At 38.0% G+C, this 12,252-nt stretch overlaps 1 long non-coding RNA gene across 1 annotated transcript in view; it reads right to left on the bottom strand.

The window, feature by feature from the left end:
- Positions 1-6,586: 6,586 nt before the first annotated feature.
- The window catches only part of LOC124867159, a 48,185-nt gene continuing 42,519 nt past the window's right edge, over positions 6,587-12,252 (bottom strand). The window contains exon 3 of the long non-coding RNA XR_007037988.1: positions 6,587-7,528. This is a non-coding gene — a long non-coding RNA (uncharacterized LOC124867159). The remainder of the gene's footprint in view (positions 7,529-12,252) is intronic.

The following is a 12,252-nucleotide window of genomic DNA, read 5'->3' as shown; positions in this document are numbered from 1 at the left end:
ATTTTCAGTTTTTAACTTTATGTTCTCTCTTTTTTATCTTCCTGGAAGCTACACGTGGCCTGACTCTGTGTCTACCTGTGACTCCTTTCTGGAGAGGGGCATCGTCCATGCTTCTGCTGGAAACAGCTTAATTCTCACCCTCTACCGATGATCCACATGTCCCTGTCTTTCAGTGTTTAACCAATTCTCTCTCCTAGACATGACGATTGACTGAGTTTTCACTGTGACTAACTCTATGTGCTCTCTTTCAGACTCTAATCTTGAAAACTGGTTCAGAGTTTATATGTTCTTTCTTTCTTGGTGAAACGACTAAAGGAGCTACATCCATTAACATTTACTTTTCCTTCCCATAGAAAGGACTCCTGGATCAGTGCTTCTTTGTTCTCTTTGTGTCTCTGCTCTGTTCTCTCAAACCCCCAGTCGGTTGTGGCAGATGGCCGCTCACACTGAGCTTGGTTCTGCTGGAGGTTTCTTCCTGTTAAAAGGGAGTTTTTCCTCTCCACTGTCGCTACATGCATGCTCAGTATGAGGGATTGCTGCAAAGTCAACACCAGTGACTGTCCACTGTCTCTACATGCTCATCCGGGAGGAGGGAATGCTGCAAGTCACTGACTCGATGCAATCTGCTGGGTTTCCTTAGACAGAAAAACTTTTTATCCAATTTGAATAAATAACTGAATCTGATTGCACTGTTCAATGGTTAGGATTAATTGGAATGTATGTACCTGACTTTTGTGAAGTGCCTTGAGACGACATGTGTTGTGAATTGGCGCTATATAAATAAACTGAATTGAATTGTATTGAATAACTTGAATGTGGTTGTGTAACTGCAACTTTAATTAATGACCTTGTACTCAGCTATTATTTCTGCTACATTTAGTACATGCCACATTTTGTGTTCAATAAATGAATGTTTTACTATTTTAAAGCTGGAGTTGTTAACAAATATTAGCAATAAAAATAAATGAGGCATTTGTGATTTCACACAATTAGGGAAATTCATCTAAACTATCATATGACCTTAACAGGTGGTAAAAAAGGATGAGAGTTGGGTTGATGACACGTTTACCATGTGACTTTAGCAACTCTCAAGTAATTAAATTAATGCCATAGCCTAAAATGTCACTACTTCTTACTGGTCAGTTACAACAGCCTTTTAGACAATAAAACATTATTTTAAAGTCTTAGAGAGGAATCACATGTTGTTGCAAAACTTTTATTTTAAAGGTGTCACTGTTTTATTACCTTTGTCAATAAGTAAGTTAAACGGACCCATTACAGCCTGATGTCAAGACCTCCATAGTTGTATTGAACGTGAGTACTGTAGTTACTTCAATGTGCTTAACCCAACCAGGTTCACTGTTTATTAAAAATCAGCTCAATCCAATAACTAACTAATAAAACTAACTCCATCTGAATTATGATTGAGATCTTAACAACTGCACTGATAAAGATTTACAGCAGATTTATTACTATATTTATGAATAGTGTCTGGAGTAATATATATTTTGAAAATCTGTTTGCTGGAGAAACAAAGCAAACACTAAAAAAGACAAACAGCTAATTGTTAACTACACAATAATTCTTAGCTGAGAGTTAGAATGGAACAGGAGCTCATTTTCTATCCCAAAAGTTGGAAAGGTATTTTGAACGCCTAATTTGGATTTTCCATATGCCTTACAGTAATTTTAAGAGTAATAATTTGATAAAGGGGAAAAAAAGGAACCTAATGTTTTGCAAATCATCCAGAATATTCCACTGAATTGGTATAGAATGCTAAAAGATCATGCTTACGGTGGATCATATGAGGCTGTTTAGTTAGGAATGACTTTCAGTCATGCTTCTTCAGTCACTCTATTGTCTGGAAGGATAGGGTATTGTGAGAGTCATGTAATTGTAAATACCCTCTCTGGGACATTCAAGGTTCTTTAACACATGTAACACATGTAATCATTATACTGAATAAATTAGTTTTAAATTCACAATTCAACATAATGAACATTCAGTTTTTAACTTCTTATTAAATATGGATAAGTGTTTCAAAAGATATTGTATGATGAATGTTTATGATCTGTTTTTAATGTCATATAGAGTTCAGTGCCACTGCAGTTGACTGAGATGTAAAAAAATGGTAGTATTGCATTTTCAAGGTAATAAAAGCTTATTATTTTGATTGAGATACTTTATTTTGACTGAATAGAGTTAATTTTGTCTAAATTATAACATTCAGCTAGTTAGCAGTGGGTGGGAAAGGAAACAAAGTGGAGATTAAAGGTCAATATTTAAAGATTGGTTTATCCTGGAGGGTGAAAATTATGGAAAATCTGAGAAGTCAGTGAAAGCAGTCAAAATGTCAAGAAGTTTTTTAATGCATGGGTACACTTTAAAGTTTCTTTAGACGTCAGGCATTCATTTGTAGGTATTTCTAGAAAAAAGGTAAACCTATGCTGACCGAACTAATCAGCACAGACATCAATGACTAGCTAATCTATGGGACATCATTAAATAACAATTCTGCTTTTGTTTTAATTTTTAGTTTGGACATGTTTTCTTTTGTTTAAATAAGCTTGTTTACTTTTATTGTTAACTCAGTAAGTTACCCCTATACATTTTGATCATAAATAGCTTAAACATAGCTTATATTAAGCTACGTTAAAGCTATATAGTATTTGTGTTTCTCAACAATACTTAACTGTTTAAAAAACATGATCTATAAATAACTACAGTCTAACTTACCCATCTGTGCAGGTGTAGTGGCCAATGATGACGAATCAATTTATCTTGCCTTGGCCCTCCCAGAGTTCAAGAGGCTTGTCAGAAAGCTTCTCAGATAGGGTCACCATTGTTTTCACAAACGAGCTCCTCTGATGCTTTAAAATATAGCACCTCCTGTACATACTTAGAGTAAGAAGGATCAAAACGTCCAAAACCTTGTATACTTTAAAGTCTGATGTGCATAAAAGCCTAGATAGATTTTTGTAGGTTTATGGTAACAAAACCTTTATCCAGTTGTTTACTACACCTTCTGAGTACGTACTCAGGATTGAATATGGGTCTTGCAACAAATCATCTTGTATCATAATACATTGGAAAAACAATGCTGTCTAAATGTGATATTTGTTTTACCTTTATTCTATTATATTACAGACTGTTATGCTAGTTTATTGTCCACCAGTGCACAGTCAGAACTAACACAACAACATCAAATCGGTCTATTCAAGTATTGGGCAACCAGTTGTTTTTTTATATCTGAGGCTCCTGGTCAGGCAGTTAATAACAAAAGCACAATTGTGTTTTTCTTACACAACTGGTGTATTTTATCTTTACCTCAAATTAGTCGGCATCATCCATCCATCCATCCATCCATTCATCCATCCATCCATCCATCGCTCTCAGCTGTTTTTCTTGCAGGGACATTGGGGGCTGATGCCTGACTAGATGTAGTACAAGGTCAACGTTCTAGCTTTTATGCGCTGTTTAACTATCTAACAAAGAAGTATCCCAAATTATGTTAAAAAATTCCCAATATTTGGGCACAGCGCTGGTGGTGTAGGGGTTAGTGCACGACCACATATAGAGGCTATAGTCCTCGACACGGCCGTCCCGGGTTCGAGTCCTGGACCTGTTGACCTTTGCCAAATGTCTCCCCCTCTCTTTGCCCCTCCTTCCTTTCTGCCTACTATCAAAAATAAAGGCTTCTAGTGCTGAAAAAAGTCTTTAAAAAAACGAAATTCCCAATTTTTTTTTCCATTGCTCAACCAACAGGGATTTTGTAATATTGTTTAATTAAGGGGGAACAGTAAGAGCTGCAATCATTGTGGACACAGTATAGTCAGTGCTCAGCTTTTAGAACTGGATGCACATCTATAATCAATAACTGCTCCCTACAGAATATTGATTCCGCCATATGTATATATCATTATTTTATATAAAAAATGGTCAGTTGTAGTTTTATTCTTTCTAACCTAATGTTCTTATTTCTAATGGACAATAATTATTTAAGTAATACAGTAATACATCGTAATGTTTGTTTTAGAAATCTGTCTTCTACTTATCCATTGTAAGTCTTGTTGAGAACAAAATATATTTTTGTCAAGAGAGACCTGCCCTTTTCATTTGGCAAATTTTATGCAAATAATAGAAAAGGTAAAAAGAAAAGAACATTCCATTGTTATCCTGTGGTGGAATCACTTTCTTCATTTTATTTATGTCATTTAGGGTTCATTTGTAGTCTGCTACTGTGAGGGTAATTTTGATATGATTAAAAGTGACAGTTTGGTTTCTCTGCCAGAAGTCTACTTCTCACTTCTTCCCTGCTGTAGTTATTCAGACACTTGGTCATCAGAAGTGACTTTCATTGTGACAGAACTTGAATGATGCATCACATGACCTTCAAAGCTCAGTCACCCAAGTGACATTTGTTTCACAGCTTGAAGAAAACAATGAGGGCAGAATACACATCTGGGTTTTTCTGCATGTAGAGAGCATGAAGAAACAGATTGTTTGAATGTCCCGAAATGTGTGTGGTATTGCCAGTGCTCTGCATGCAAACCTTTCTCCCTCAAGCAACTTTCTGCTGTCCAACTGCAGCATGTTTACAAACTGACAGCAAGTGTGTTCTGAAAAGGATTAGCTTGAGAAATTTCTTTCAAATTGTGCTAATATACTCCACATCTCAATTGAAATGTGAACACTATCTGATGCACCTGACTCTTTGTGTACAGTGTTTGCATTTGGATTTATGGCTTTCTGTGTGTGTGTGTGTGTGTGTGTGTGTCTTCTCTGCTGATCTCCCCAGGCACAACCTGCCACAATGACTTAATGAATCAATCTGCACCTCACACGTGCACCAGATGGGCATCACTTCAGCTTTAAAATTCTAGGCCATCTATGCCAAAATCTGTTTGTATATGACCGCAAGCAAGAAAGAAAGCAAGCAAGAAATCTTAAATATAAATTATTCCTAAATAATGAAAGGGTGGCTGAGAGAGAGTGAACTAGACTATACACAACTCTTAATTGGAATGTGTTTGAAAACATGTTTGTTTTTGCATTTGACCCAAATTAGTTGATCTATCCTATATATCCTTTGTGAGTATAAAAACAAGTATATAATATAATATAATATAATATAATATAATATATAAGATTAGTAAGAAACTACTGAATTACTTTGGTGCTCTTGGTGATATGTTTAGAATGAAATATATTCAATGAACCCAGTTGTACCTGTATACAAGTCTGAAATGGGAGGACTGTGTGGGAATCTGCACAGAACAGGTACAGGCTATGGCTGGGAAACGAAGAGGGCTGCAAGCGCACATCAAGGGCATCTTCCCCAATGTGCAGTGGACACAGAAATGCACCTAGAAATTTTGTCCATAAAAATTATGAACAGAATTGGTGACAAAGGGCAACCTTGGTGGAGTCCAACCCTCACTGGAAACAAGTCTGACTTACTGCCGGCAATGAAGACCAAGCTCTGACACCGGTCATACAGGGACCTAACAGCATGTATCAAAGGGCCTGGTACCCCATACTCCTGGAGAACCCCCCACGGGATCCCTGAGGAACACAGTCGAACGCCTTCTCCAAGGCCACAAAGCACATGTAAATGGGTTGGGCGAACTCCCATGCACCCTCCAGGACCCTGCTGAGGGTGTAGAGCTGGTCCAGTGTCGTACGGCCAGGACAAAAACCATAATGCTCTTCCTGAATCCGAGGTTCGACTATCCAACATGAGATATGAAGATGAAAGATATTTTTTTCACAAGCAACTTTTTTTTTCCTCTCAGGGAGTTGTTAATGTTTTGAATATTGTAGCAATGTTGAATATTGTTATACTGTACAAAATGTTACATTCGAAATATTTACACTGTAACAGTGGTTTGTTGTTTCGTAATACGTGTGTGTCTGGTTGGAGTGTCGATAAGCAGGAGAGCAGCAAAATTTCCCTATGAATCAAAAGGTGGCCCGGGAGAAAAGGTTTTGGAACCACTGGGTTAACCTAAACACTCATAAATTAACTTAATCTTGCTCTTTTTCTCACAATAAATTATGTTTACTGTATAAAAAAAAAAAATCAGATTTAAGTTAGGTTAGAAAGACTAAGTAAAAGAAAAATTAAATATTAGACATTCATTAATTCATCTTCTATATTGCTTAATCCATAGTGGGTCACGGGGAAGCTGGTACACCCTAGACATGTCGCCAATCCATCACATGGATCGCAGGGCATATTAGACATTACCAGGAAAAACAAAAAACTTGACATTTTGGTCCATGATTGGCCTTTTTAGCCCAGAGGGTCTGAGCTTCATTTTTTTTAGCGTAGTTTAAAAAGTAGCTGGGAAAACGGTAAACATATTAAAGTATCACAGGTCTACAAAAAAGGAACACATAACAAAACTAAAAATGACACCTCTTTGCACAAACCAAAAGTGTATGCATAAAGGTACATTAAATGGCCTGGGTGCAGCAATCAACATTGCAATTCTTATGTAATCCAGCACAGCATCTCATTTCCACCAAATGGATTTATACACAAGATGGCATTACACATAATTACATTGAGAGGTGTGCAATGTCAGAAATATTTTTTTTATTTTTTTTTGCTATTGCCATTGTGTTTTTGGATTATTTTTTAAGAAGACTGGTGGGAAAATCATGCACATACACACAAATTCTTCTGTGTCTTTTTTCTCAGTTATTAGTCAAAATCAGATTATATTTATAAAAAAAACTATTTGCCGTGAACAAACCCTACAACCTAAAGACATTAATTCCAAAAAACTTTATTCATATTTAAAGTTATCTAAAAATAAAAATAAGTTCAATAAAAAATTGTTTTGAAGTCATTTAAGCAATATTAAAATCTAAACAAAAATCTGTTTTTCAGAATGAATGCTTGGAGCTGTTCTGTTGCTTCACAGCGTAAAGGTCTCCAGTTTAGACTCCTCCTTTCTACATGAGGTTTTCATGTTTCCCCATCCATCCATGGGTTTTTTGAAGCTTTCCAACAATGCGGCAAAAACATGCATGGTTCTTTTCCATCTCTAAATCATCCTCGTTTGTGTGTGCATATGAATGGTGATTTTACTCATTTGTCTCTTTTCAATCTATGATGGCCCTAAAGTAGACTGGCTCTTGTCCCCTGCAGCCCCAGCTGGATTAAATGTAACATGAATGGATGAGAGGCTTTCCAGCCATCAAATATGATTTAAAACAATTTGTAGGGTGTTCTCACCACTTCTTAAAGTACAGCAAATTTCTTTTACAGCAGAGATTATCTGATAGAAAATAAAGCATTGGAGCTGATGTCATCACAGGCAAAGCACAGCTGGCCACTGACACCCAGGGAATTGGATCTTCCAGCAGAGCCTGAAGCCCCATGTGCTTGGCTGCACCTTTCTGACATCACCCATCACTCTTTAGACGAGGCCTCCCTCTTCCCGCCAACCTCTTCTCTTCTCTCCACAGGGTCTGGCGGAGACTTGAAAGTGAAGGTCTATCTTGGGGGCAACTCACCCTGTTGAGTTGAAATGACAGTATTTGTAACAGTCTCTGGTTCAGTGTTACACAAATCTTTTTTGTACTGTAAAAAGAAGGAACAAATTACTAATGTTCTAGTTCTTGTTCTCTCTTTGTTCATCAAGTTTGAATGATTATGTAGTTTCAGTCCCTTCACTCGATTATGTTTTGCTTTAATAATTATTTTGGCCTCTGTAAATTGTGTCACACATATTACCCATTTTCATGTAAAATTCCTCTCATCTAAGCCTCTCCTTTAGTGCTGAAATATTTCATTTTTCGATGCTGTATTGTTAAGTTCCTGCTGTGAAGAACAGCAGTGCAATTGGCGATAGAAATAAAAATAGCTTGGCATGTCAGAAGGGGGTTATGATGGCCTCTTTTTCCTCTGAGAACTCATATTAAGTCCTACCCACAATACAATACCCTTATACCCTTATACAATAGACCAGCTGTTTTAGACTGACAACTAGAGTCACATGTAGTGCAGCTATGAGCCCATCTTAAATTGGCTGTTTCATTAAATCAGTGTTTCTACCTTCTCAAAACAACTTAATGTGCATTTTCCTTTAAAAATACCCCGCTGACCACATATTAGCATCTCTGCTAAAAATTTGTTAATAAAATTAATTCCCCCTTTACTTTATCTGAAACCAAACAATTTAGAAACATCCAACCTTTGAGCTGAGTTTATTTATTCCATTAGGAAAATCCCATTTTAAAAAACAGTGTTTTTGTTTTGTTTTTTATCACCAGTTGCAAAATTATTAGATCCCCTGACAATTTCTTTTAAATGTATATAAGCAGAGCATTTTTACAATTTATACTAGATTTATTTAAGTTTATCACAGCTTTATTGGAACCTCTATTTAGTTGGTTATGACTTTTTGTTTCCCTGTAGTATGCATATCTGACGCAGGAGTCAATTTATTTTAGTCAATGGCCACAAGGCAGAATGAGAACCTATAATTATGGTAAGGGAGGTAAAAAAAAAATTCCAAAGCTTAAAATTGCAGCAAAGAGTGGCATCCTGTGCCCACCAAATCTCCATAACAACCATTAGATGGTATCTATAGGCCATCTATAGGCCATAGGCCATACCATGCTAGGAATAAACTTTTTAATGTTTTACTAGCAGCAGGAAAAATGTGTTCTCTGCTCAACTCTACTCTGGCTTTAACTGGACCTGTATGGTTTTGGTCGAATAAGAGTAAGATTGCGCTTTTCTAAAATAAAAGCTGGTGTGAATGAACTAACGTCCACTGTTATGTATGCTGAATGATCTATGATGCTGTTTCTCCCCCAAAGTTCATGATGATATTGTTATCAGAGTGCATGGCATCATAAATACTTTGACAGGCAAGGATATTTTAAATAGAAATCTAGTGATCCCTATCAGCAGATATGGCACAGTTAAGTCGCAAAAATAAAACCCTTGAGACTCGACTGAGACTTGTGCCCTAAAGACTTGACTTGGACTCCTGGTCTGAGACTCAAGTCTTATTAACAGTTTTTATCCCATGTCATAAAGAGTAAGTCAGTACAGGTCCTTCTCAAAATATTAGCATATTGTGATAAAGTTCATTATTTTCCATAATGTAATGATGAAAATTTAACATTCATATATTTTAGATTCATTGCACACTAACTGAAATATTTCAGGTCTTTTATTGTCTTAATACGGATGATTTTGGCATACAGCTCATGAAAACCCAAAATTCCTATCTCACAAAATTAGCATATCATTAAAAGGGTCTCTAAACGAGCTATGAACCTAATCATCTGAATCAACGAGTTAACTCTAAACACCTGCAAAAGATTCCTGAGGCCTTTAAAACTCCCAGCCTGGTTCATCACTCAAAACCCCAATCATGGATAAGACTGCCGACCTGACTGCTGTCCAGAAGGCCACTATTGACACCCTCAAGCAAGAGGGTAAGACACAGAAAGAAATTTCTGAACGAATAGGCTGTTCCCAGAGTGCTGTATCAAGGCACCTCAGTGGGAAGTCTGTGGGAAGGAAAAAGTGTGGCAGAAAACACTGCACAACGAGATGAGATGACCGGACCCTGAGGAAGATTGTGGAGAAGGGCCAATTCCAGACCTTGGGGGACCTGTGGAAGCAGTGGACTGAGTCTGGAGTAGAAACATCCAGAGCCACCGTGCACAGGCGTGTGCAGGAAATGGGCTACAGGTGCCGCATTCCCCAGGTCAAGCCACTTTTGAACCAGAAACAGCGGCAGAAGCGCCTGACCTGGGCTACAGAGAAGCAGCACTGGACTGTTGCTCAGTGGTCCAAAGTACTTTTTTCGGATGAAAGCAAATTCTGCATGTCATTCGGAAATCAAGGTGCCAGAGTCTGGAGGAAGACTGGGGAGAAGGAAATGCCAAAATGCCAGAAGTCCAGTGTCAAGTACCCACAGTCAGTGATGGTCTGGGGTGCCGTGTCAGCTGCTGGTGTTGGTCCACTGTGTTTTATCAAGGGCGGGGTCAATGCAGCTAGCTATCAGGAGATTTTGGAGCACTTCATGCTTCCATCTGCTGAAAAGCTTTATGGAGATGAAGATTTCATTTTTCAGCACGACCTGGCACCTGCTCACAGTGCCAAAACCACTGGTAAATGGTTTACTGACCATAGTATCACTGTGCTCAATTGGCCTGCCAACTTTCCTGACCTGAACCCCATAGAGAATCTGTGGGATATTGTGAAGAGAAGGTTGAGAGACTCAAGACCCAACACTCTGGATGAGCTAAAGGCCGCTATCGAAGCATCCTGGGCCTCCATAAGACCTCAGCAGTGCCACAGGCTGATTGCCTCCATGCCACGCCGCATTGAAGCAGTCATTTCTGCAAAAGGATTCCCGACCAAGTATTGAGTGCATAACTGTACATTATTATTTGAAGGTTGACGTTTTTTGTATTAAAAACACTCTTCTTTTATTGGTCGGATGAAATATGCTAATTTTGTGAGATAGGAATTTTGGGTTTTCATGAGCTGTATGCCAAAATCATCCGTATTAAGACAATAAAAGACCTGAAATATTTCAGTTAGTGTGCAATGAATCTAAAATATATGAATGTTAAATTTTCATCGTGACATTATGGAAAATAATGAACTTTATCACAATATGCTAATATTTTGAGAAGGACCTGTATATGAACAACAGATTGCAGCTGCTGCACATTTTACTGTGAAAGGATGTGCTTGATTTTTAGACCATGACGTTCGTGGATTATGTGATGTTAATGGCACATAACAATCTGTTCATGTTAGCTGTACCTTCATAATAATGACCACTTGAATGTCAAATGAATGGTGTATTAAATGACATTGGATCATTTAGGAAACTAAATAAATTTAACTTTCCTCCAAAATTCTCTTGCTGTTAAGCTAGCTGCAATGTCACAAGGACGTTTCCAGTTGGAAATATGAAAATAAAAGCTCTTTCTGTTCCTTTTATTCAGATGTTTAACACTCATTTATTTACTTACTACGCTTTATCTCATTCATTAAATTGTAATTTAGACCTTCATTTTGAACATCTTTACTATTCAGAAATGAGAACAAAGTTTTGAATTGTGGATTTAGAAATGGCTTCCCAATATTATTAAAGATTTTCCATCTCAGAGAGAGGAAAAGAAAACAATCCAAACCCTATTTGGTGAAATATATAATAAAGGAGTGGAAAATATGAAGACGGGGATTACCAGGTGTTAACTTAGTTATTACAAAAACAAAACAGTACTTTGATTCATTCAGGAATTCACTAACAGATTTCCTAACAGGAATTCATTAACAGATTTTCATTGCTTTATGTTATTTTATCAGAGCATAAATTGTTATGATTCTGGCACGTCTGCTCTACCCTGTCTCCCTGGCTGCAATCAGCAGATTAGATGCACCTGGTGGCTGCTGCTATGCAGTGCAATCTGTGGCATGCCATACACCTGTATCTTCCTTGATATATACTGAATTTGACAAGCAGACGGTGCCAGATTTTTGAAAGCCATTGTGTGAGTAGATATCCAGCGTTCCTTCCTGTCTGATTGTTCTTGACCTTGCCTTGCCTTTTTGGATTTATGCCTCTGCCTGCTCCCTGTCGGACTATTTGAATTTTGGTTGTCAACCTTGTTTCCTGCATCTGGTTTATGCCTCTGCCTGCCCCTTGCCTGATGCCTCTTGTTCCGATCGTTGACCCTTTTTCTGCCCTTGGATTATTGAGCCAGCCTAGCCCTCGGATTATTCAGCCTGGAGTCACTTTTTACCTGTGCTGTGGAGATCACCGCCTGCCGCCCACTGAGGTTTCCCCTCTGGGTTTCAAGTTCCACTCAACACAAAAGCAGGTTAGTGGCTTTTCTGATCCCTGCAAAATCTGGAGAAACTACAAGTCACTAATCCCTCTTTCTGCCTCAGTGATTCCTGGAAGCTGTGAGGAGTGTTACCTGTGTGACGTTTTCCTGTGGCTGAATAAACCTTTTAAACTTTTAGTACTGTGTCTGGCTGAATCTTGGGTCTGCCTTAGGGTCCCTTGGCTGTCAAGTTGGCGTTGACAGAGTGGAGACATTGGCTGGAGGGGACTAAGGAGCCGTTTATGGTGTGGACTGACCATAAGAACTTGGAGTACCTGAAATCAGCAAAACAGCTAAACCCCAGACAGGCTAGGTGGGCTTTGTTTTTTGGTCGTTTTAATTTCTCCCTATCTTACAGGCCAGGGAGTAAAA

This window comes from Girardinichthys multiradiatus, chromosome 4, assembly GCF_021462225.1.
Source record: "Girardinichthys multiradiatus isolate DD_20200921_A chromosome 4, DD_fGirMul_XY1, whole genome shotgun sequence".
NCBI lineage: Eukaryota > Metazoa > Chordata > Actinopteri > Cyprinodontiformes > Goodeidae > Girardinichthys > Girardinichthys multiradiatus.
This window is presented reverse-complemented; position numbering and strand designations above follow the sequence as displayed.